A 23,503-nucleotide genomic window follows, 5' to 3' on the forward strand; every position below is an offset into this window, starting at 1 on the left:
TCTTCTATGGAGTCACCGCTCCTTCCCCTCGGTCCCGCTGCACACACTTCTTTGTGTGTGCCCTACAAGAGTGGAGCCTATGTTTTCCCCAGTCCTGTCAAAATCCTGCAGTCAAATCCCACTAGCCTTCAAAGTCTGATTCTCTAGGAATTCCTCCTCCCGTTGCTGGAACCCCAGGTTGGGAAGCCTGACGTGGGGCTCAGAACCTTCACTCCAGTGGACTTCTGTGGACTTCTGTGGTATAAGTGTTCTCCAGTTTGTGAGTCTCCCACCCAGCAGTTATGGAATTTGATTTTATTGTGATTGCGCCCCTCCTATCATCTCATTACAGCTTCTCCTTTGTCTTTGGATGTGGGGTATCTTTTCTGGTGAGTTCCAGTGTCTTCCTGTCCATGATTGTTCAGCAGTTAGTTGTGACTCCGGTGTTCTCTCAAGAGGGAGTGAGTGCATGTCCTTCTACTCCGCCATCTTGTACCAGTCTCCTAGCTTCTGTCCGTTTATTGCTGAATAATTTTGTATTATATGGATGTAACAGTTTGTTTATCCCTTCAACTATAGAAGGACATCTTAGTTGCTTCCATTTTTTTGGGGGGGGTGGCATGTGCAGGGTTTTGTGTGTACGTAAGCTTTCAGCTCCTTTGGGTAAAGAACAAGTGTGATTGCTGGGTTGTATGATAAGACTATGTTTAATTTTGTAGGAAACTGTGAAACTGTCTTTCGGAGTGGTTATATGCATTCCCATCACCAATGAATGAGTGTTCCTGTTGCTCTGAGTGCTTGCTAGAATTTGATATCGTCAGTTTTTTGTACTTGAGCCTTTCTAATAGGTGTTTTAATTTGTAATTTCCTAATGACATACAGTGTTGAACTGCCTTTTTTTTTTTTTTCGCGGTACACGGGCCTCTCACTGTTGTGGCCTCTCCCATTGCGGAGCACAGGCTCCGGACGCGCAGGCTCAGCAGCCATGGCTCACGGGCCTAGCCACTCCGCAGCATGTGGGATCCTCCCGGACCAGGGCACGAACCCGTGTCCCCTGCATCAGCAGGCGGATTCTCAACCACTGCTCCACCAGGGAAGCCCCTGAACTGCCTTTTTACATGCTTGTTTGCCATCTATGTATATTCTTTGGTGAGATGCCTGTTCAGCTCTTTTTGCCCACTGTTAAATTGTTTCTTGTTGGGTTTTAAGTGTTCATTGTATATTTTGGATAGGAATCCTTTATCAGTTATATTTTTGGCAAATATTTTTTTCCAATCTGTGGCTTGTCTTTTTATTCCCTTAGCAGTGTCTTTAATAGTATGAAAGTTTTTAGTTTTAATAAAGTCCAGCTTTACAAGTTTTTCTTTCATTGAGCATGCTTTTGGTGTTGTATCTATAAACTCATTGCCAAACCCAAGGGCACATAGATTTTCTCCTATGCTATCTTTGAGAGTTTATATAGTTTTGCATTTTACACTGAGTTGTAAGATCCATTTGAGTTTTTGTAGAAGGTTTAAGGACTATGTCTATATTCATATTATTACACAAGGATGTCCAGTTCTGTTTTTCTTTTAATTTTATTTATTTATTATTCATTTTTGGCTGCATTGGGTCTTTGTTGCTGCGCATGGGCTTTCTCATTGTGGTGAGGGGGGGCTACTCTTTGTTGCAGTGCATGGGCTTCTCATTGCGGTGGCTTCTCCTGTTGCTGAGCATGGGCTCTAGGCCTGCGGGGTCACTAGTTGCAGCTTGCGAGCTCTTGAGCGCAGGCTCAGTAGTTGTGGTGCATGGGCTTAGTTACTCCACGGTATGTGGGATCTTCCCAGACCAGGGATCAAACCCGTGTCCCCTGCCAAAGGGGATTCTTAACCACTGCACCACCAGGGAAGTCCCTGTCCAGTTGTTTTATTAAGATGTTTTCTATTCTAAAAATGTTAATGTGGTGTTTTTTAAACGACTTTACTTTTTAGAGCAGTTTTAGGTTCACAGTAAAACTAAGAGTAAAGTACAGAGATTTCCCATATGTGTTCCCACACATGCATAGCCTCCCCCATTATCAATATCCCCTACCCAAGTTGTACATTTGTTATAATTGATGAACCTACATAGACAAATCATAATTTCCCAAAGTCTGTAGTTTAATTTAGGGTTCATTCTTTGTTCTGTACTTACTATGGGTTTGGAAAAATGTACAGTAACAATTATTCATCCTTTTAATATACAGAGTATTTTCTTTTTTTTTTTTTACATCTTTATTGGAGTATAATTGCTTTACAATGGTGTGTTAGTTTCTGCTTTATAACAAAGTGAATCAGTTATACATATACGTATGTTCCCATATCTCTTCCCTCTTGCGTCTCCCTCCCTCCCACCTTCCCTATTCCACCCCTCTAGGTGGTCACAAAGCACCGAGTTGATCTCCCTGTGCTATGCGGCTGCTTCCCACTAGCTATCTATTTTACGTTTGGTAGTGTATATATGTCCCTGCCACTCTCTCACTTTGTCACAGCTTACCCTTCCCCATACAGAGTATTTTCAATGCCCTAAAAGTCCTCTGTGCTCTGCCAATTTATCCCTCCCTCACACCCCAACCCTTGAGTATTTTTTTCTTTTTTAGAAACTTAATGTATGAAATAATTCCTGGGGGTAGTTTTGAAAAGAGATTTTTCTAACAATGAGATGTAATTGGAAGCATTGTTCAGAGTCTCAAGTTTCCCTTTCAAAAAGATTGATACTAGGTCATTAGGTGTTAATTGACAGGTGCTTTAATTCTTTGAGATATGTAATTGGGCATTAGGAAGTGTGAGCTAAATGTGGTACTGTTCACATGACAGTTGCAGGTGGTAAAGGGGCTTGATAGGCGATCTAAATTCAGGATTTCTGAACTGTCACTAAAGTTAAGATCCTTTGCCACTTACATTTTATAGTTGTGCAGGTTTCAGCTATACAGATTTCTTGGCTGCCATCTTCAGTATTTGCTTCTTCCTGTTACATTTGTTGAAGGCCATCCAGAAACTTGAGCTGGCAACGTTTGAGTAGGAAGAGATATCATGGGTACTGCTGTAGTTGCCTGATATTTCCAGTTTGGATTCAGAGTGGAAATATCTATTTTAAAAGCAATAGAATGCTGTCCTGAGGCACTGTTTATCACATAGCCTGAGTAGTAATTGTTAGAATCCTCTTTCAGTTGGCTTTAAAATTGTCCTGTCTGGATTTCTAGGACACCTTCTGTTTTCTAAACATGTTAACTTAATTGGTATTGTGACATCCAAATATTCCAGTCATCTTTAGTATGATGCAAAAATTGTTTAATAACTCCATGTTTGATGGATTTTGTTTGCTTTTTCACCTAGTTAAATAAAAACAGACACGAGGAATGATGTGTTTGTGTGAAAGCACTTAGGTTTTCCAAAGATAGCTGCTCTCCAAGTCAATCAATACGTAAGCTCGCTTTGTCTTTAATGGGATCCATCTGGTTAATGCTTATGTTTCTTGAGTTTCATGGATTATGGAATCATAAAGTAAAAGAAAACATGGAAATGGTCTAGTTAGACTTTTTCATTTTACAGCTGAGACTACTTAAGTGCAGAGAGACTAAGAGACTTGATCTAGATTGTATAGCTAATGAGTCACACTGGAACCCAGGTCTCCTGACATATATAATACACTAATTTGTTCTCTTTAGTTAATGAAGAAATAATGATTGTATAAGACGTAAAATTTCTGGGAAATTTAAGTAGACAATTAAACTTCTACAGTATTAGAATTCAGGTATTTAGTTGAAATCCTGGTTAATTTCTGAAGTGTTGAGTTAGTATTTCTTTAAATACCAGGTGTCACTGGATCTTTAGTTAAGAGCAAATTTGTTATTTTTCACATTCTAGATAGAAATCAGCCAATTCAAAAATAATGAAGATATTATAGCCTATATTTAGCAAGCACATATTTGGCTGTATTAAAATGAATCTTTTTTTAAAAATTTGTTTATTTTTGGCTACGTTGGGTCGTCATTGCTGCACATGGGCTTTCTATAGTTGCGGGGGCTACTCTTCCTTGCGGTGCATGGGCTTCTCATTGTGGTGGCTTCTCTTGGCGTGGAACACAGGCTCTAGGTGTGTGGGCTTCAGTAGTTGTGGCACATGGGTTCAGTAGTTGTGGCACACAGGCTTAGTTGCTCCGTGGCATGTGGGATCTTCCCACACCAGGGATCAAACCCGTGTCCCCTGCATTGGCAAGTAGATTCTTTTTTTTTTTTTTTGCGATACGCGGGCCTCTCACTGTTGTGGCCTCTCCCGTTGCGGAGCACAGGCTCCGGACGCGCAGGCTCAGCGGCCATGGCTCACGGGCCAAGCCACTCCGCGGCACATGGGATCTTACCGGACCTGGGCACGAACCTGTGTCCCCTGCATTGGCAGGTGGACTCTCAACCATTGCGCCACCAGGGAAGCCTGGCAGGTAGATTCTTAACCACTGTGCCACCAGAAAAGTCCCTAAAATGAATCTTAATGTATTTTTTCTTTGCACAGTGGAGATAATCTGTTAATTTTTAAAAATAAATTTATTTATATTTTATTTATTTGTTTTTGGTTACGTTGGGTCTTCTTCGTAGCTGCGCGTGGGGGCTACTCTTTGTTGCGGTGCATGTGCTTCTCATTGCGGTGGCTTCTCTTGTTGCAGAGCACAGGCTCTAGGAGCATGGGCTTCAGTAATTGTGGCACGTGGGCTCAGTAGTTGTGGCGCACGGGCTTAGTTGCTCCGCGGCATGTGGGATCTTCCTGGACCAGGGCTTGAACACATGTTCCCTGCATTGGCAGGTGGATTCTTAACCACTACGCCACCAGGGAAGTCCCTAAAATGAATCTTAATGTATTTTTTCTTTGCACAGTGTAGGTAATCTGTTAATATTTAATGTCATAAAGGAACTATGGAATTCTGCTTTATGTGGTGGTATATTTATAAAACTAGCATGGAGTGTTATATAGAACTGAAAGTACAGATTAATTTAATATGCATCTGGTGAATTCAGGGCTTGAAGGATGCACATCTGTTGAGAAAACAAATCATAGAACTATTCAGAGCTTCAGCATCTTTAAATATGTGTGCTTTGATTCTCTTTAACTGTTTTGAAACAGTCTTTAATGGATTTAGAAAAGGCTATTTGCTCTAAGGAAGCAACTCTGAAGCCATTATGATTCTATTAATCATTTTATTATTCTCCACAGCATTTTGATGCATTAGTATTTTTTTCCAATTTATTTATTGGGGAAGGAAGGAGTTAAATGACTCAGTAACAAAATGAGTTTGTTGCAGAGTATAAAAGAAGGAGTATAGTTTCCTGAATTGTATATAGAGTAGAAATACTCAAAGCTTTGAATTCCAATTTGAATCCACAGTCAGTGAGGAAGTAAACACTGAGTTCCTACTGTGTATTATTACCATACTAGTATTGTAGTAATATAGAAATTAAAGATGTGATCATTGATCAAGTGTGAGAATGAATTTAAAATGAAAGAGAGTAACAGTTTGATATGTAACTAAGTGCAAACTTGATGATATAATCTGGTAACACTGTAGGAATTTAGGGGGAAGAAAATTTAGTGAGCGTTCATAATTCTGGTCAGAAGGAGATTGAAGGTCAAGTAGTGGATCTCAACTTTGCCTGCTTATTAGAATCACTTGGGGCAACTTGTCCCAGGATCAGTTAATCAGACTCTCAGGTGTGGGACATCCACAATTTTATTTGTTTTGTTTTGTTTGGGGGGGGGGGGGGGAAGGGGTGGCGTGCCACAGTTTGTGGGATCTTGGTTCCCTGGCCAGAGACTGAACCTGCGCCCTTGTCCTGACCACTGGACTGCCAGGGAATTCCCCCATCCATCGTTTTTAAAAACTTTCCCAAGATGATTATAATGTGCAGGCTTAAAGGATGGTTATGATTTGGGCAAGCAAGAAAGTCTTTTGGGGCAGCAAAGTTAACTCAGGGAGGGAGAATTGGGCACAGCCTGTGAAACTAATGAAAGTCGTATGTACTGGTTAGGGAGTAGGAAGAACTAAGATTAAGGAGGCAGAAGGGGGTCATATTTTAAGCAGTACTTCTCACTTCTCAAAGTGTGGTTCCTCAACCAACAGCATCAGAATCACCTGGAAGTTTATTACAAAGCAAATTCTGAGGCTCTGCTCCAGACTTACTGAATTGGAAACTCCGGGGGTGGGTTCTAACAATATGTTTTTAACAAGCAATCCAGATGATTCTGATGTACGCTAAAGTTTGAAAACAGCTGTTAACAGAGGATAATGAAAGGCAGAGAATGTTAGATTTGATGTCATAATAAGTACAGACCCATTGAAGGTTTTTTAAGCTGGGGAGTAACAGGATGTATTTGTATGTACAAGGTAAATCTGTTTATGATGTGCAGAATCCTTTGGACTACTGAAAGAGGAATGAAGGAAGCCAGTTGAGGAGGTGCAGACATAATCTAGTGGATATAATCTAGCAGCAGGGAGGGCCTGTTCTCGGGAAATATTAGTGAAAACACAGAACAGTAATAATAGTGATGGCAGTTTGTTTAGTGTTTATATAATGGGAGTTTGCTAAATGCTTTGTATACATTATCTCATTCTCACAGCAAGCCACTGAGGTGTGGCTGTTATTCCCATTATACAGACAGGAAGTGAGGCAAAGAAAGGTTACCTCCAACTTTCACACTATTGATAAGTGGGAGACACAGATGTCAAGCTAAGTACTTCTACCTCAGAAGCCTCTTGAAGAAACAGCTCATAGTAACTAGAAACCAAGAGATAAGGAAGACTCAAAAGTTTCAGCCCTAGGTGACAGATAGCAAGGGGAAAGTGACTGTCAGAAGGGAAGTAGTGCTTACAGTGGGTACCAGGGCAAGTCATTTAGCCCATTTGAAACTATATTGTAAAAGTGATTATGAGAAGTAATCAACAGAAATTTTTGTATTGTACTCTTTAGGTAAAAAGTTTAAAGTAACTTGGGATAGCTGAGTTTCTGAGTTTTGTTTGGCCTTTTTGCTCATGGTGAGTGAGTTTAAAACCTCATCCATCTTTTAAAAAATATCTTTTAGATTTTAGAGTAAATAAGTCTTTGAGTCAATTATGCCTGAGAAGTTTTCTGTAATACCACTCTTCCCTCTCTAGAGAGATATTGTGATTTAGAAAAAGGTCAGGAACATCTTAAGACAGTTTAAGAAATACTTAAGTGCTATTTTGTTTTAGTTGGGAAGCAGTAAACAGAAAAATAACATGTTTGGGTAATTGTTTTCATAAGATGTTATCAGTTCTGTTCTATCACCCTCTTATTCATTGAGATAAAATTGACATAATATAAAATCAGCCATTTTAAAGCGCACAATTTGGTGGCATTTGCTACATTGACAGTATTGTGTAACCATAACCTTTATCTAGTTTCAAAACATTTCATCATCCCCAAATGAAAAATCCCAAACCTGTTAAGCAGTTACTCCCCGTTCCTCTCTCTCCACAGCTCCTGGTAAACACTAATCTGCTTTCTATCTCTATGGATATTTCATACAAATGGAATCATATAATATGTGACCTTTTATGTCTGCTTCTTTCACTTAGCATAACATTTTCTAGGCCCATCCATGTTGTAGCATGTATCAGCACTTCGTTTCTTTTTATGGCTGGATGATATTCCATTGTATGGATATACCACATTTGTTTATTCATTCATCAGTTGATGGACATTTTTGGTTGTTTCTACCTTTTGGTTATTGTGAATAGTGCTCCTATGAATGTTGAGATACAAGTTTTTGTATGAATACCTGTTTTCAGTTCTTTGGGATATGTACCTAGGAATGGAATTGCTGGGTCATATGGTAATCCTACTTTTTATTTTTGGAGGAACCACCACCTGTTTTACAGTGACTGCACCATTTTACATTCTCACCAACAGTGTCCAAGGGTTCTAATTTCTCTGTATCCTCCGAAATTTGTTATTTATTTATTTACTTGTTTATTTAGGTCTTGCTGCTCAGCTTGCAGGATCTTAGCTCCCCGACTACGGACTGAACCTGGGGTCACGTTGAACTGCCAGGGAATTCCCTATTTATTTATTTATTATTTTTTAATTTTCGTTTTTTGGCTGTGCTGCAGCATTCGGGGATCTTAGTTCCCTCACAGGGATCGAACCCATGCCCCCTACGGTGGAAGCATGGAGTTTTAACCACTGGACCGCCAGGGAAGTCCCCCCTATTTATTTTTTAATTATAGCCATCCTAATGGGTATAAGTGATATCTCATTATGTTTTTTTTAAAATAAATTTAGTTTTATTTTTGGTTGCGTTGGGTCTTCGTTGCTGCACACAGGCTTTCTCTAGTTGCAGCGAGCGGGGGCTACTCTTTGTTGTGGTGCACGGGCTTCTCACTGGGTGGCTTCTCCTGTTACAGATCACAGGCTCTAGGCGTGCACGCTTCAGTAGTTGTGGCACTCAGGCTCAGTAGTTGTGGCTCGTGGGCTCTAGAGCGCAGGCTCGGTAGTTGAGGAGCAGGGGCTTAATTGCTCTGTGGCATGTGGGATCTTCCCAGACTAGGGCTCGAACCCATGTCCCCTGCATTGGCAGATGGATGCTTAACCACTGCGCCACCAGGGAAGCCCTCTCATTATGATTTTGATTTGCATTTCCTTAAGGGCTAATGATGTTGAGTGTATTTTCTAGTGCCTATTGGACATTTGTGTATCTTTTTTGGTGAAATGTCTACGCAAGTCCTTTGCCAATTTTTTTTTTTTGTAGAGAGTTTCCATTTTATTTGTTTATGATTGGTCAGATTTCACATTTTAAGTAATTATTCATTACTTAAATTATTCATTAAATAATTATTCATTAAATGGAACTCTCCTCCTCAATCTGTCATATTTCCTAAGTGATTAGTGCACAGATTCACATAATAGTTCCTTCTCTACCTTTCCTTGCTTTAAAGAAAAATTGTAGTAAAATATGTGTAACATGAATTTCCCCATTTTAACCATTCTTAAGTGTACAGTTCTATGACATTAAGTACATTCACAATGTTGTGCAACCATCACCACTATCTCCAAACTTTTTTATTTTCCTTAACTGAAACGATGTTGAACACGTTTGAAACATCCGTTCAGGTCCTTGCTTTTACTTCTTTTGGGTACATATCCAGAAGTGGAATTGCTGGATCAAATGGTAATTCTATATTTAGCTCTTTTTCTTTTTCTTTTTTTTAAATTTATTTGGCTGCATTGGGTCTTAGTTGTGGCATGCGGGATCTTCGTTGTGGCATGCAGGATCTTTCATTGTGGTATGCAGGCTTCTCTAGTTGTAGCGCGCGGGCTTCTCTCTAGTTGTGGCACATGGGCTCCAGAGCTCGTGGGCTCAGTGGTTGGGGCACGAGGGCTCTCTAGTTGTGGTATGTGGGCTCTAGGGCACTGGGCTCAGTTGGCATGTGGTCTTAGTTCCTTGACCAGGGATTGAACCCAAGTCCCCTGCATTGGAAGGTGGATTCTTAACCACTGGACCACCAAGGAAGTCCCTATGTTTAGTTCTTTTGAGGAATCTACCTACTGTTTTCTACAACTGCTGAGGTTTTTCTTTTTTTTTGGCTGTGCCATGCCGCTTGCAGGATCTTAGTTCCCTGACCAGGGATCGAACCCATGCCCTAGGCAGTGAAAGTGCGGAGTACTAACTACTGGACCACCAGGGAATTTCCTGAGTTGTTTTAAATACATTCCTGTAAGCAGTGCATAAGCAGGATTCCAGTTTCTCCACACCCTCACCAACACTTATTTTCCATTTTTTGATTATAGCCATGCTGGTAGGTGTGATGAGGTGTCCTGTGGTTTTTGATTTGCATTTTCCCAATGACCAGTGATGTTAAACATCTTTTCGTGTGCTTATTAGCCATTTGTATATCTTCTAAGAGTTATATAGTTTTAGCTCTTATATTTAGGTCTTATATTAGGAAGTGTGACAATTACATTCTCACCAGCAACTTTCAAGCGTTCTAATTTCTCTACATCTTCACCAAAATTTGTTATAGTGTGTCTTTGTGTGTGTAATTATAGCCATCCTAGTGGGTATAAGTGGTATCTTGTTTTGTTTTTCAAGGTTTTCCAAGATTGGATTTTGGCTATTTGTTGTCCCTTGCAATTGCATATTAATTAAAAAATTTTAGTGGTTACTCTGTGGTTTGCTATAACTAACCTAAGCCTACTTCCAGATAACACTGTACTGTTTCATGGTTTATGCAGGTACCTTGTAACAGGATATTCAATTCCTCCCTCCTTTCCCTTAAAACATTTCTGTGATTCATTCACTTATCCATAAAGTGTAATCACTTAATACATTGTTACTATAATTATTTTGAACCTATACTTATCTATTAGATCAATTAAGAAAAAGAATTTTTGTTTTACCTTCATTTATTCCTCTCTAGTGCTCTTTATGTAGTTTTTGACCTGTGTCATCTTTCTTCTCTCTGAAGAACTTCTTTAATCATTGCTTGCAAGGCACATGTGCTGACGATAAATTCCCTGTTTTTGTTTGTCTGACAAATTCTTTACTTCTCCTCTACTGAAAGATAATTTTATTGGATCCAGAATTCTAGGGTTTTTTTTAATACTTTAAATATTTCATCCTCTCCTTGCTTATAGAATTTATGAAAAAGAAATAATGTCTCCGACAACGGGCTTATACTCCTGGGCTTTTGCTTCCAGTAAGTTGGGATTTTCCCTGTCCTCCTCTCTCTCCAGTTTTCAGGGCAGTGATTTACCCTGTGATCTCAATTCTCTGATGGAGCTAAGAAGAGTTTTTGTTGTTCGGTTTTCTTGTGAGGACAGGAACAGTGACTTCCTTGCTCTTTACATGTCAGAGCAGAAAATGGTAATCTCTTTATGAATTTTAGGAACAGGTTTTCCTTTTCTGCGAAAATGGCCACTGGAATTTTTTTTAACATCTTTATTGGATTATAATTGTTTTACAACGTTGTGTTAGTTTTACTGTACAAGGAAGTGAATCAGCTATATGTATACATATATCCCCTCCCTCTTGAGACTCCCTCTCACCCTCCCCATGGCCAATGGAATTTTGACATGGATTGTATTGAATCTGTAGGTTGCTTTGAGTTGTAATCCTATCTTAACAATATTAAGTCTCCTAACCCTTGAGCAGTGGGATATCTTTTTATTTGTTTTGGTCTTCTTTAATTTCTTTCAGCAGTTTTTTCCAGTTTTCAGTGTACAATTCTTATACCTCCTTAGATAAATTTATTCCTAAGTATATTTTTTGATGTTATTATAAATGGAATTGTTTTCTTAATTTCATTTTCAGATTGTTCATTGTGTGTAAGAATACAACTGATTTTTGTGCTGAATTTATTAGCTCTAATAATTTGTGTGTGTGTATTCTTTTGGTTTTCCATATATAGGATAATATCATCTGTAAATAGAGATAATTTTATTCTTTCCAATTTGGATGGCCTTTTTTTTTTTTTTTTTTTTTTTTTTTTTTTTTTTTTTTCTTTTGTATTTTTTTTTTTAATATTTTGGTGCTTTTTTTTTTTTTTTTTTTTTTTTTTTTTTTGCCTAACTGCTTTGGCTAGAACTTCCAGTACAGTGTTGAATGGAAGTGTCAAACAAGAGCATCTTCGTCTTGTTCCTGTTCTCAGGGAGGAAAACTTTCAGTCTTTCACCATTGAGTTTGTTAACTGTGGGTTCTCAATAAAAGTCATTTTATCACGATGAAGGATTTCTCTTCTTTTCTTTCGGTTGCTTTGGGTCTTAGTTGTGGCGCGTGGGATCTTCATTGCATGCGCGGGATCTTGGTTGTGGCGCTCGGGCTTCTCTAGTTGTGACACTTCTCTCCAGCTGTGGCACGTGGGCTCCAGAGCACGCAGGCTCAGTAACTGCAATGTGCGGGCTTAGTTGAGCTTAGTTGCCCTGCGGCATGTGGGATCTCAGTTCCCTGACCAGGGATCGGACCCACGTCCCCTACATTGGAGGCGGATTCTTAGCCGCTGGACCACCAAGGGAAGTCCCAAGGATTTCTTTTCTATTCCTAGTTTGAATATTTTTAATCATGGTAGAGTGTTGGTTTTGTCAAATGCTTTTTTTGCATCAATAGAGATGATCATATGGTTTTTCTCCTTCATTCTATTAATGTGGTGTATTATATTGATAGGTCTTCATTATTGACCCACCTGGGGTAAATCTCAGTTTCTCATAATGTGTAATCCTCTTAATATGCTGTTGGATTAGATTTGCTAGTATTTTGTTGAGGATTTTTGCATCTGTATTTGTAAGGGATATTGGTTTATAATTTTCTTGAATGTTTTTACCTGGTTTTGGTATTGAGGTAATGCTGGCATCACACACTGAGTTAGGGAGGGTTCTGTCCTATTCTGGATTTTGGGAGAGTTTGGGAAGGATTGATGATTATTCTTTAAATGTTTGGTAGAATTTACCAGTGAAGCCATGTGGTCCTGGGCTTTTCTTCTGGGGGAAGTGTTTTGTTTGTTTTTTTTCTTACGTGCCGTGCCATGCAGCTTGTGGGATCTTAGTTCCTGGACCAGGGGCTGAACCCAGGCCCTCAGCAGTGAAAGCACAGAGTCTTAATCACTGGACCTCCAGGAAATTCCCTGGTGGAAGTTGATTGTTGATTCAGTTTCTTGCTGCAGATTTTCCTTTTCTTCTGGAGTCAGTTTTGGTACCTTGTCTGTTTATAGGACCATGTACACTTCATCTAGGTTATCTTACTTTTTGGTGTATAGTTGTTTATAGTATTCACTTATAATCCTTTTCATTTTTAAGGTCCATAGAATTGTCCCCAGTTTCATCTCTAGATTTTTTAGTAATTTGAGTCTTTTCTTTCTTTCTTTTTCTTAGTTTAGCTAAAGGTTTTTAAATTTTGTTCATATTTTCAAAGAATCAGCTTCTGGTTTTGTTGATTCTATCTTTTTTTTTTTTTAATTCTTTTTTATCTCCATTCTAGCCTTTATTATTTCATTACATCTGTTTGCTTTGGATTTAGCTTGCTCTTCTTTTTCTGCTTCTTTAAGGTGTACACTTAGGATACCGATTTGGGGTCTTTCTTGTTTAATGTACGCATTTATACCTATAAATTTGCTTCTTAGCACTGCTTTCTCTATATCACGTAAGTTTCGGTATGTCGTGTTTTCATTTTAATTTATCTCAAGTCATTTTCTAATTTCCATTGTGATTTTTTCTTTGAACCATTGGTTGTTTAAGAGTATGTTGTTTAAGTATGGAGATTCCTTAAAAAACTAAAAACAGAGCTACCATATGATGCTGCAATCCCACTCCTGGGCATATATCTGTAGAAAACCATAATTTGAAAAGATGCATGCACCCTAATGTTCACTGTAGCATTATTACTGTAGCCAAAACATGGAAGCCACCTAAATGTCCATCAACATATGAATGGATAAAGAAGATTTGGTGTATATATATAAAAAACATATATAATATATATATAATATATATATATACACACTTATGCAATGGACTGTTAGCCATTTGCAAGAATGAAATAATTCCGTTTGCAGCAACACGGATGGACCTAGAGATTATCATACTAAGTGCATAAGCCAGACAGAGAAAGACAAATATCCTATGATAATCACTTATATGTGGACTCTTAAAAAAAAAATACAAATGGACTTATATACATAACAGAAATACTCACAGACATAGAAAACAAACTTATGGTTACCAAAGGGGAAAGGGGGAGAGGGATAAATTAGGAGTTTGGGATTAACATATAAGCACTACTATATATAATATAGATAACCAACAAGGACCTACTGTATAGCACAGAGAACTATACTCAGTATTTTGTAATAACTTATGAGGGAAAAGAATCTGAAAAAGTATATATGTATAAAGATATATAACTGAATCACTTCGCTATACATCGGAAACTAACACAACATTGTAAATCAAATGTACTTCAATAAGAAAATTAAATTAAATTAAAAAAAAAAGAAAGTATGTTCAATTTTTACATATTTGTGAATTTTCTAGTTTTTCTTTTGTTAATATCTACTTTCATTCTGTTATCATAAAAAATACTTCGTATGATTTCAGTCTTTTAAAATTTATGGGGACTTCCCTGGTGGTCCAGTGGTAAAGAATTCACCTTACCATGCAGCGGACATGGGTTCGATCCCTGGTCAGGGAACTAAGATCCCACATGCCGCGGCACAACTAAGCCCATGCACCACAACTACTGAGCTCACACATCTCAACTAGAGAGCCCACATGCCACAAACTACAAACCCACGCCCTCTGGAGCCTGCGCACCACAACTAGAGAAGAGAAAGCCCGACCAAGAGCCCACGCACCACAATGAAAGATCCCACATACCTCAATGAAGATCCCGCGTGCTGCAACTGAGACCCAACACAGCCAAAAATAAATAAGCAAATAATAAATAAATCTTTAAATAAAATAAAATTTATGGAGACTTGTGGCCTAACATCTCTCCTGGAGAAAGTTCCATGTACACTTGAGAAAAATACGTATTCCGCTGTTTGTTCAGTGGGATGTTCTGTATATGTCTGTTAGGACTAGTTGGTTTATACTGCTGTGCAAATACTCTGTTTCCTTATTGATCTGTTGTCTGCTTGTTTTCTCCATTATTGAAAGTGAAGTTTTGAACTCTGTTATTGTAAAAGTGTCAATTTCTCTCTCCAGTTCTATCAGGTTTTGCTTCATATTATTTTGTGACTTTGTTATTAGGTGTGTTTATGTTTGTAATTGCTGTGTCATCTTGATGGATTGACCCTTTTGTCGTTGTAACAATTTGTCTTTTGTAACACTTTTGTCTTAAACTCTTATTTTGTCTGATGTTAGTATAGCCATCCTATTCCTCTTTTGGGTACTATTTGCATGGACTGCCTTTTTTCATCCTTTTACTTTTAAGCTATTGTACCTTTTTGATATAAATTAAGTGTGTAGATAGCATTTAGTTGGATTGGTTTTAATCTGTTATACCAGTCTCTGCTATTTAATTGGAGAATTTAATTCATTTACATTTAAAGTAACTTATAAGTTGGGACTTGGTTCTGCTATTTACCTATTTGTTTTCTATTTGTCTTATATCTTTTTTGTTCCTCAGTTCCTTCATCACTGCCTTCTTTTGTGATTACAGTCATCCCTCAGTGTCTGCAGGTGATTGGTTCTAGGACCTGCCTTTGATTACCAAAATCAGCGGATGCTCAAATCCTTCAGTCAGACCTCCATATCCACAGTTCTGCATCTGCAGATTCAACTAGCCATGGATTGTATAGTACTGTGTGTGTGTGGTGAAAAAAATCCATGTATAAGTGGACCTGTGCAGTTCAAACCTGTGTTTAAGGGTCAACTGTAGTTGATTTTTAGTGTACTGTTGTTTTCTCTTCTTGTTTCTCTTTCTGTACATTTTGAAGTTATTTTCTTTGTGTTACTCTGGGGATTACAATTAACATCTTAACGTGATGCCAATCAAGTTTTAACTAATAGCAGCCTAGTTTTAGTAGTACACAAAAACTTTGCTCCTATACAGCTCTGTTCTCCCTGCACCCTATTTTGTTATTGTTAGTGTATCTTTATACCTTGTGTTCCTATTAACATAGATGCTTAGTTTTTTTTTTTTTTTTTTGCAGTACGCGGGCCTCTCACCGTTGTGGCCTCTCCCATTGTGGAGCACAGGCTCCAGACGCACAGGCTCAGTGGCCATGGCTCACGGGCCCAGCAACTCTGTGGCATGTGGGAATCTTCCTGGACCGGGGCACGAACCCGTGTCCCCTGCATCGGCAGGCGGACTCTCAACCACTGCGCCACCAGGGAAGCCCTAGTTTTAAACATATAGTTATTATGCTTTCTTATTTGAAATCGTAAGCCAGAAAAAGAGGAGGTACAAGTCATTAATGCAATAATACTGGCTTGTATATGTACTTATGTAGCTATCTTTACTCTTTTATTTTTTAATTATTTTATTTATTTTTGGATGCATTGGGTCTTCGTTGTCACACGCAGACTTGCTCTAGTTGCAGCGAGTGGGAGCTACTCTTTGTTACAGTGCACAGGCTTCTCGTTGTGGTGGCTTCTCTTGTTGCAGAGCGTGGGCTGTAGGCGCGCAGGCTTCAGTAGTTGTGAGTCACGGGCTTAGTTGCTCCGTGGCATGTGGCATCTTCCTGGATCAGGGATTGAACCCATGTCCCCTGCATTGGCAGGCGGATTCTTAACCACCACGCCACCAGGGAAGTCCCAGCTATCTTTACTCTTGTTCTTTATTTCTTTGTGTGACTTTGAATTACTATCCAGTGTCCTCTAATTTCAATCTAAAGAACTCTCTTTCAGAGTCCTTATAGAGCAGGTGTACTAGTCACAAACACCCTCAGGTTTTGTTTATCTGGGAATGTCTTAGTTTTTCTTTCATTTTTGAAGAAAAATTTTGCTGGATGTAGAATTCTTGGTTGAGAAATTGGCTGTTAGTCTTATGTAGGATCACTTGTAGGTGATAAGTCCTTTCTGTCTTGCTGCTTTCAGGGTTCTTTGTGTCTCATTAGATTGACTATAATGTGTCCTGGTGTTGATCTCTTTTAGTTCGTGCTGTTTGGAGTTAGTTGAGCTGCTTGGACGTGAAGATTCATGTTCATAAAATTTGGGAAGTTTGTAGCCATTATTTCTTCAAATATAATTTCTCTTTCTCTCCTCTCCCTCTGAAACTCCCATTATCCATTATGGTGGTATGCTGGATGGTGTTCTGCAGATTCCTTAGGCTCTGTTCATTTTTCTTCACTCATTTCCTGTTCCTCAGACTGAATAATTGGAATTCACTTACCTTCAGGTTTGTTGATTCCTTGTTTTTTCGTGCTCAAATCTGCTGTTGAACCCATTTAGTTAACTTCCTTTTTTTTCACGGCATGCGGGCCTCTCACTGCCGTGGCCTCTCCCGCCGCGGAGCACAGGCCCTGGAGGCGCAGGCCCAGCGGCCATGGCCCACGGGCTCAGCCGCTCCGCGGCATGTGGGATCCCCCCAGACCGGGGCACGAACCTGCGTCCCCCGTACCGGCAGGTGGACTCCCAACCACTGGGCCACCGGGGAAGCCCTATAGTTAATTTTTAATTTCAGTTACTATATTATTTAGCTCCAGAAGTTCAATTTAATTTCTTCTTTTGCTTTAATTTTTTATTGAAGTACAGTTGATTTACAATGTTGTGTTAATTTCTGCTGTACAGCAAAGTGATTCAGTTATACATATGTATATGTTCTTTTGTTTTTTTGATAGATCTTTACTGGAGTATAATTGCTTCACAATACTGTGTTAGTTTCTGTTGTACACCAAAGTGAATCAGCCATATGAATACATATATCCCCATATGCCCTCCCTCTTGAGCCTCCCTCCATCCTCCCTATCCCACCCCGCTACGTCATCGCAAAGCACCAAGCTGATCTCCCTGTGCTATGCTGCTGCTTCCCACTAGCTAACTATTTTACATTCAGTAATGTATATATGTCAGTGCTACTCTCACTTCGCTCCAGCTTCCCCCTCTCACCCCATGTCCTCTAGTCCATTCTCTATGTCCTCTAGTCCTCTAGTCCATTCTCCATGTCCTCTAGTCCATTCTCCATTCTCTACATCTTTATTCCTGCCCTGCAGCTAGGTTCATCAGTACTATTTTTTTTTTTAAGATTCCATATATGTGCATTCGCATACGGTATTTGTTTTTCTCTTTCTGACTTACTTCACTCTGTATGACAGACTCTAGGTCCATCCACCTCACTACAAATAACTCAATTTCATTTTTTTTAATGGCTGAGTAATATTCCATTGTACATATGTGCCACATCTTCTTTACCCATTCATCTGTTGATGTACACTTAGGTTGCTTCCATGTCCTGGCTATTGTAAATAGAGCTGCAATGAACATTGTGGTACATGTCTCTTTTTGAATTATGGTTTGTTCAGGGTATATGCTGAGTAGTGGGATTGCTGGGTCATATGGTAGTTCTATTTTTAGTTTTTTAAGGAACTGCCATACTGTTTTCCATAGTGGTTGTGTTAATTTACATTCCCACCAACAGTGCAGGAGGGTTCACTTTTCACCACACCCTTTCCAGCATTTATTGTTTCTAGATTTTTTGATAGTTGCCATCCTGATCGGCATGAGGTGATACCTCATTGTAGTTTTGAGTTGCTTTTCTCTAATAATTAGTGATGTTGAACATCTTTACATGATGTGCCTCTTGGCCATCCGTATGTCTTCCTTGGTGAAATGTCTGTTTAGGTCTTCTGCCCATTTTTTAACTGGATTGTTTGTTTTGTTGATATTGGCCTCCATGAGCTGTTTGTATATTTTGGAGATTAATCCTTTGTCTGTTGTTTCATTTGCTAGTATTTTCTCCCATTTTGAGGGTTGTCTTTTTGTCTTGTTTATGAGTTCCTTTGCTGTGCAAAAGCTTTTACGTTTAATTAAGTCTCAGTTGTTTATTTTTGTTTTTATTTCCATTACTGTAGGAGGTGGGTCAAAAAGATCTTGCTGTGGTTTATGTCAAAGAGTATTTTTCCTATGTTTTCCTCTAAGAGTTTTATAGTGTCTGGTCTTACATTTAGGTCTTTAATCCATTTAGAGTTTATTTTTGTGTATGGTGTTAGGTAGTGTTCTAATTTCATTCTTTTACATGTAGCTGTTCGCTTTTCCCAGCACCACTTATTGAAGAAGCTGTTTTTTCTACATTGTATGTCTTGCCTCCTTTGTCATAAGTTAGGTGCCCATATGTGTGTGGGTTTTTCTCTGGGCATTCTGTCCTGTACCATTGATCTATATTTCTGTTTTTGTGCCACTACCATACTGTCTTGATTACTGTGGTATAGTTTGAAGTCAGGGAGCCTGATTCCTCCAACTCTGTTTTTCTTTCTCAAGGTTGCTTTGGCTGTTTGGGGTCTTTTGTGTTTCCATATGAATTGTAAAATTTTTTGTTCTAATTCTGTGAAGAATGCCATTGGTACTTTGATAGGGATTGCATTGAATCTGTAGATTGCTTTGGGTAGTGCAGTCATTTTCACAGTATTGATTCTTCCAGTTCAAGAACATGGTATATTTCTCCATCTGTTTATGTCATCTTCGATTTATTTCATCAGTGTTTTATAGTTTTCTGAGTAGAAGTCTTTTGCCTCCTTAGTCAGGTTTATTCCTAGGTGTTTTATTCTTTTTGTTGCAATGGTAAATTGGAGTGTTTCCTTAATTTCTATTTCTGATTTTTTGTTGTTGGTGTATAGGAATGCCAGAGATTTCTGTGCTTTAGTTTTGTATCCTGCAACCTTACCAAATTCATTTATTAGTTCTAGTAGTTTTCTGGTGGCATCTTTAGGATTTTCTATGTATAGTATCATGTCATCTGGAAACAGTGACAGTTTTACTTCTTCGTTTCCAATTTGTATTCCTTTTATTTCTTTTTCTTCTCTGATTGCTGTGGCTCGGTTTTCCAAAACTATGTTGAATAATAGTGGTGAGAGTGGACATCCTTGTCTTGTTCCTGATCTTAGAGGAAATGCTTTCAGTTTTTCACCATTGAGTATGATGCTTGCTGTGGGTTTGTCATATATGGCCTTTATTATGTTGAGGTAGGTTCCCTCTATGCTTATTTTCTGGAGAGTTTTTTAAAAAATTTATTTATTTATACCCATTTTTGGCTGTGCTGGGTCTTCGCCTCTGTGTGAGGGCCCTCTCCAGCCGCGGCGAGCGGGGGCCACTCTTCATCGCGGTGCGCGGGCCTCTCACTGTCATGGCCTCTCTTGTTGCGGAGCACAGGCTCCAGACACGCAGGCCCAGCAGTCGTGGCTCACGGGCCCAGTTGCTCCGCGGCACGTGGGATCCTCCCAGAACAGGGCCCGAACCCATGTCCCCTGCATTAAGCAGGCAGACTCTCAACCACTGCGCCACCAGGGAAGCCCTTCTGGGGAGTTTTTAATCATAAATGGATGTTGAATTTTGTCAAAAGCCTTTTCTGCATCTACTGAGATGATGATATGGTTTTTAATCCTTAATTTGTTGATGTGGTGTATCACATTGATAGATTTGAGTATAGTGAAGAATCCTTGCATCCCCTTGATAAATCCCACTTGATTGTGGTGTATCCTTTTAATGTGCTGTTGCATTCTGTTTGCTAGTATTTTGTTCAGGATTTTTGCATCTATGTTCATCATTGATATTGGTCTGTAATTTTCTTTTTTTGTGATATCTTTGTCTGGTTTTGGTATCAGGGTGATGGTTGGTTCATAGAATGAATTTGGGAGTGTTTCTCCCTCTGCAATTTTTTGGAAGAGTTTGAGAAGGATGGGTGTTAGCTCTTCTCTAAATGTTTGGTAGAATTCGCCTGTAAAGCCATCTTGTCCTGGACTTTCGTTGGAAGATTTTTTTTTTTTTTTGGGCTACGTGGGCCTCTCACTGTTGTCACCTCTCCCATTGCGGAGCACAGGCTCCGGACGCACAGGCTCAGCAGCCATGGCTCACAGGCCTAGCTGCTCTGCGGCATGTGGGATCTTCCTGGACCGGGGCACGAACCTGTGTCCCCTGCATTGGCAGACTGACTCTCAACCACTGCGCCACCAGGGAAGCCCTTGTTGGAAGATTTTTAATTATGGTTTCAATTTCATTACTTGTGATAGGTCTGTTTATATATATTTTTTCTTATTGGTTCAGTCTTGGAAGGTTATACCTTTCCAAGAATTTGTCCAATTCTTCATGGTTGTCCATTTTATTGGCTTATAGTTGTTTATAGTAGTCTCTTATAATCCTTTGTATTTCTTCAATGTCAGTTGTGATTTATCCTTTTTCATTTCTAATTTTATTTATTTGCAACCTCTCCCTTTTTTTCTTGTTGAGTCTGGCTAAGCATTTATCAATTTGGTTTATCTTCTCAAAGAACCAGGTTTTAGTTTTATTGATCTTTGCTATTGTTTTCTTTGTTTCTATTTCATTTATTTCTGCTCTGATCTTTATGATTTCTTTCCTTCTACTGACTTTGGGTTTTCTTTGTTCTTTTCTTTCTAGTTGTTTTAAGTGTATGGTTAGATTGTTTATGTGAGATTTTTCTTTTTTCTCGAGGTGAGATTGAATTGCTATAAACTTCCCTCTTAGAACTGCTTTTGCTGCATCCTGTAGGTTTTGGGTTGTTGTGTCTTCGTTGTCATTTTTTTCTATGTTTTTTCTTTTTTTGTGGTACATGGGCCTCTCACTGTTGTGGCCTCTCCTGTTGTGGAGCACAGGCTCTGGACGTGCAGGCTCAGCGGCCATGGCTCACGGGCCCAGCCGCACCGCGGCATGTGGGATCTTCCCGGACTGGGGTACAAACCTGTGTCCCCTGCATCGGCAGGCAGACTCTCAACCACTGCGCCACCGTGGAAGCCCTCTATGTATTTTTTTTTTAATTTCTTCTTTGATTTCTTCAGTTATCTCTTGGTTATTTAGTAGCACACTGTTTAGCCTCCATGTATTTGTGTTTCTACAGTTTTTTTTCCTGTAATTGATTTCGAATCTCATGGCATTGTGGTCAGAAAAGATACTTGATATGATTTCAGTTTTCTTAAATATTTGAGGCTTGATTTGTGACCCAGGATGTGATCTATCTTGGAGAATGTTCCACGTACACTTGAGAAGAAAGTGTATTCTCCCACTTTGCGGTGAAATTTTCTATAAATGTTAATTAGATCTGTTTGGTCTATTGTGTCATTGAAAGCTTGTGTTTCTTTATTTTCTATTTGGATGATCTGTCCATTTGTGTAAGTGGGTTGTTAAAGTCCCCTACTATTATTCGATTTCTCCTTTCATGGTTGTTAGCATTTGCCTTATGTATTGAGGTGCTCCTGTTTTGGGTGAATAAACATTTATAATTGTTACATCTTCTTGGATTGATCTTTTGATCATTATGTAGTGTCCCTCCTTATCTCTTGGAACAGTCTTTATTTTAAAGTCTATTTTATCTGATATGAGTATAGCTACTCCAGCTTTCTTTTGATTTCCATCTGCATGGAATATCGTTTTCCATCCCGTCACTTTCAGTCTGTATATGTCCCTAGGTCTGAAGTGGGTCTCTTGTAGACAGCATATATATGTGTCTTGTTTTTGTATTCATTCAGCCAGTCTGTGTCTTTTGGTTGGGGCATTTAATCCATTTACATTCAAGGTTATTATCGATATGTATGTTCCTATTATCATTTTCTTAGATGTTTTGGGTTTGTTTTTGTGGGTCTTTTCCTTCTCTTGTGTTTCCTGCTTAGAGAAGTTTCCTTAGCATTTGTTGTAAAGCTGATTTGATGGTGCTGAATTCTCTTAGCTTTTGCATGTTTGAAAAGCTTTTGACTTCTCCATCGAATCTGAATGAGATCCTTGCTGGGTAGAGTAATCTTGGTTGTAGGTTTTTCTCTTTCATCACTTTAAGTATATCCTGCCACTCCCTTCTGGCCTGCAGAGTTTCCACTGAAAAAGCAGCTGATAACCTTATGGGGATCCTTTGTATGTTATTTTTTGGTTTTCCCTTGCTGTTTTGAATAATTTTTCTTTGAATTTAGTTTTTGTTAGTTTGATTAATACGTGTCTCAGTGTGTTTTTCCTAGGGTTTATCCTCTGTGGGACTCTCTGCTTCCTGAACTTGCGTGACTATTTCCTTTCCCATGTTAGGGAAGTTTTCCACTATAATCTCTTCAAATATTTTCTCAGACCCTTTCTTTTTCTCTTCGTTTTCTGGGACCCCTATAGTTTGAATGTTCATGTGTTTTGTGTTATCCCAGAGGTCTCTGAGATTGTCTTATTTTTCATTCTTTTTCTTTATTCTTCTCCTCAGCACTTATTTCCACCATTTTGTCTTCCAGCTTACTTACTCGTTCTTCTGCCTCAGTTATTCTGTTATTGATTGCTTCTAGTGTATTTTTCATTTCAGTTATTGTGTCGTTCATCTCTGTTTGTTCTTTAGTTCTTCTAGATCTTTGTTAAACATTTTTTCTATTTTCTCAATCTGTGCCTCCATTTTATTTCCGAGATTCTGGATCATCTTTCCTATCATTACTCTGAATTCTTTTTCAGGTAGATTGCCTATTTCCTCTTCATTTGTTGGGTCTTGTAGGTTTTTACCTTGCTCCTTCATCTGTGACATATTATTTGGCGGTCTCTCTCTCTCTGTTTTTTTTATTTTTTATGAGTGGGATTGTGTTCCTGTCTTACTGGTTGTTTGGCCTGAGGCTTCCAACACTGGAATTTGTAGGCTGTTGGGTAGAGCTGGGTCTTGGTGCTGACATGAGGACCTCCATGAGAACTCACTCCGATGAATATTCGCTGGGGTCTGAGATTCTCTATCAGTCCAGTGGTTCAGACTCAGAGCTTCCGCCACAGGAGCTTCAGCCTGACCCCCAGCTTGTGAACCAAGATCCTGCAAGCCATGTGGTGTGGCCAAAAAAAACAGAGAGAGAACAATAACAAAGTAAAAAATAAAATTAGGCTAGGAAACTAACAGATATG

The 23,503-nt window shown here is 39.0% G+C and overlaps 1 protein-coding gene across 6 annotated transcripts in view; it reads left to right on the top strand.

Annotated features, from left to right (window-relative positions):
* Window positions 1-23,503, top strand: part of CSNK1G1 (casein kinase 1 gamma 1) — a 147,246-nt gene that overhangs the window by 12,155 nt on the left and 111,588 nt on the right. The window lies entirely within an intron of this gene.

The sequence above is a fragment of the Neophocaena asiaeorientalis genome, unplaced genomic scaffold (genome assembly GCF_003031525.2).
Source record: "Neophocaena asiaeorientalis asiaeorientalis breed wild unplaced genomic scaffold, Neophocaena_asiaeorientalis_V1.1 scaffold264, whole genome shotgun sequence".
NCBI lineage: Eukaryota > Metazoa > Chordata > Mammalia > Artiodactyla > Phocoenidae > Neophocaena > Neophocaena asiaeorientalis.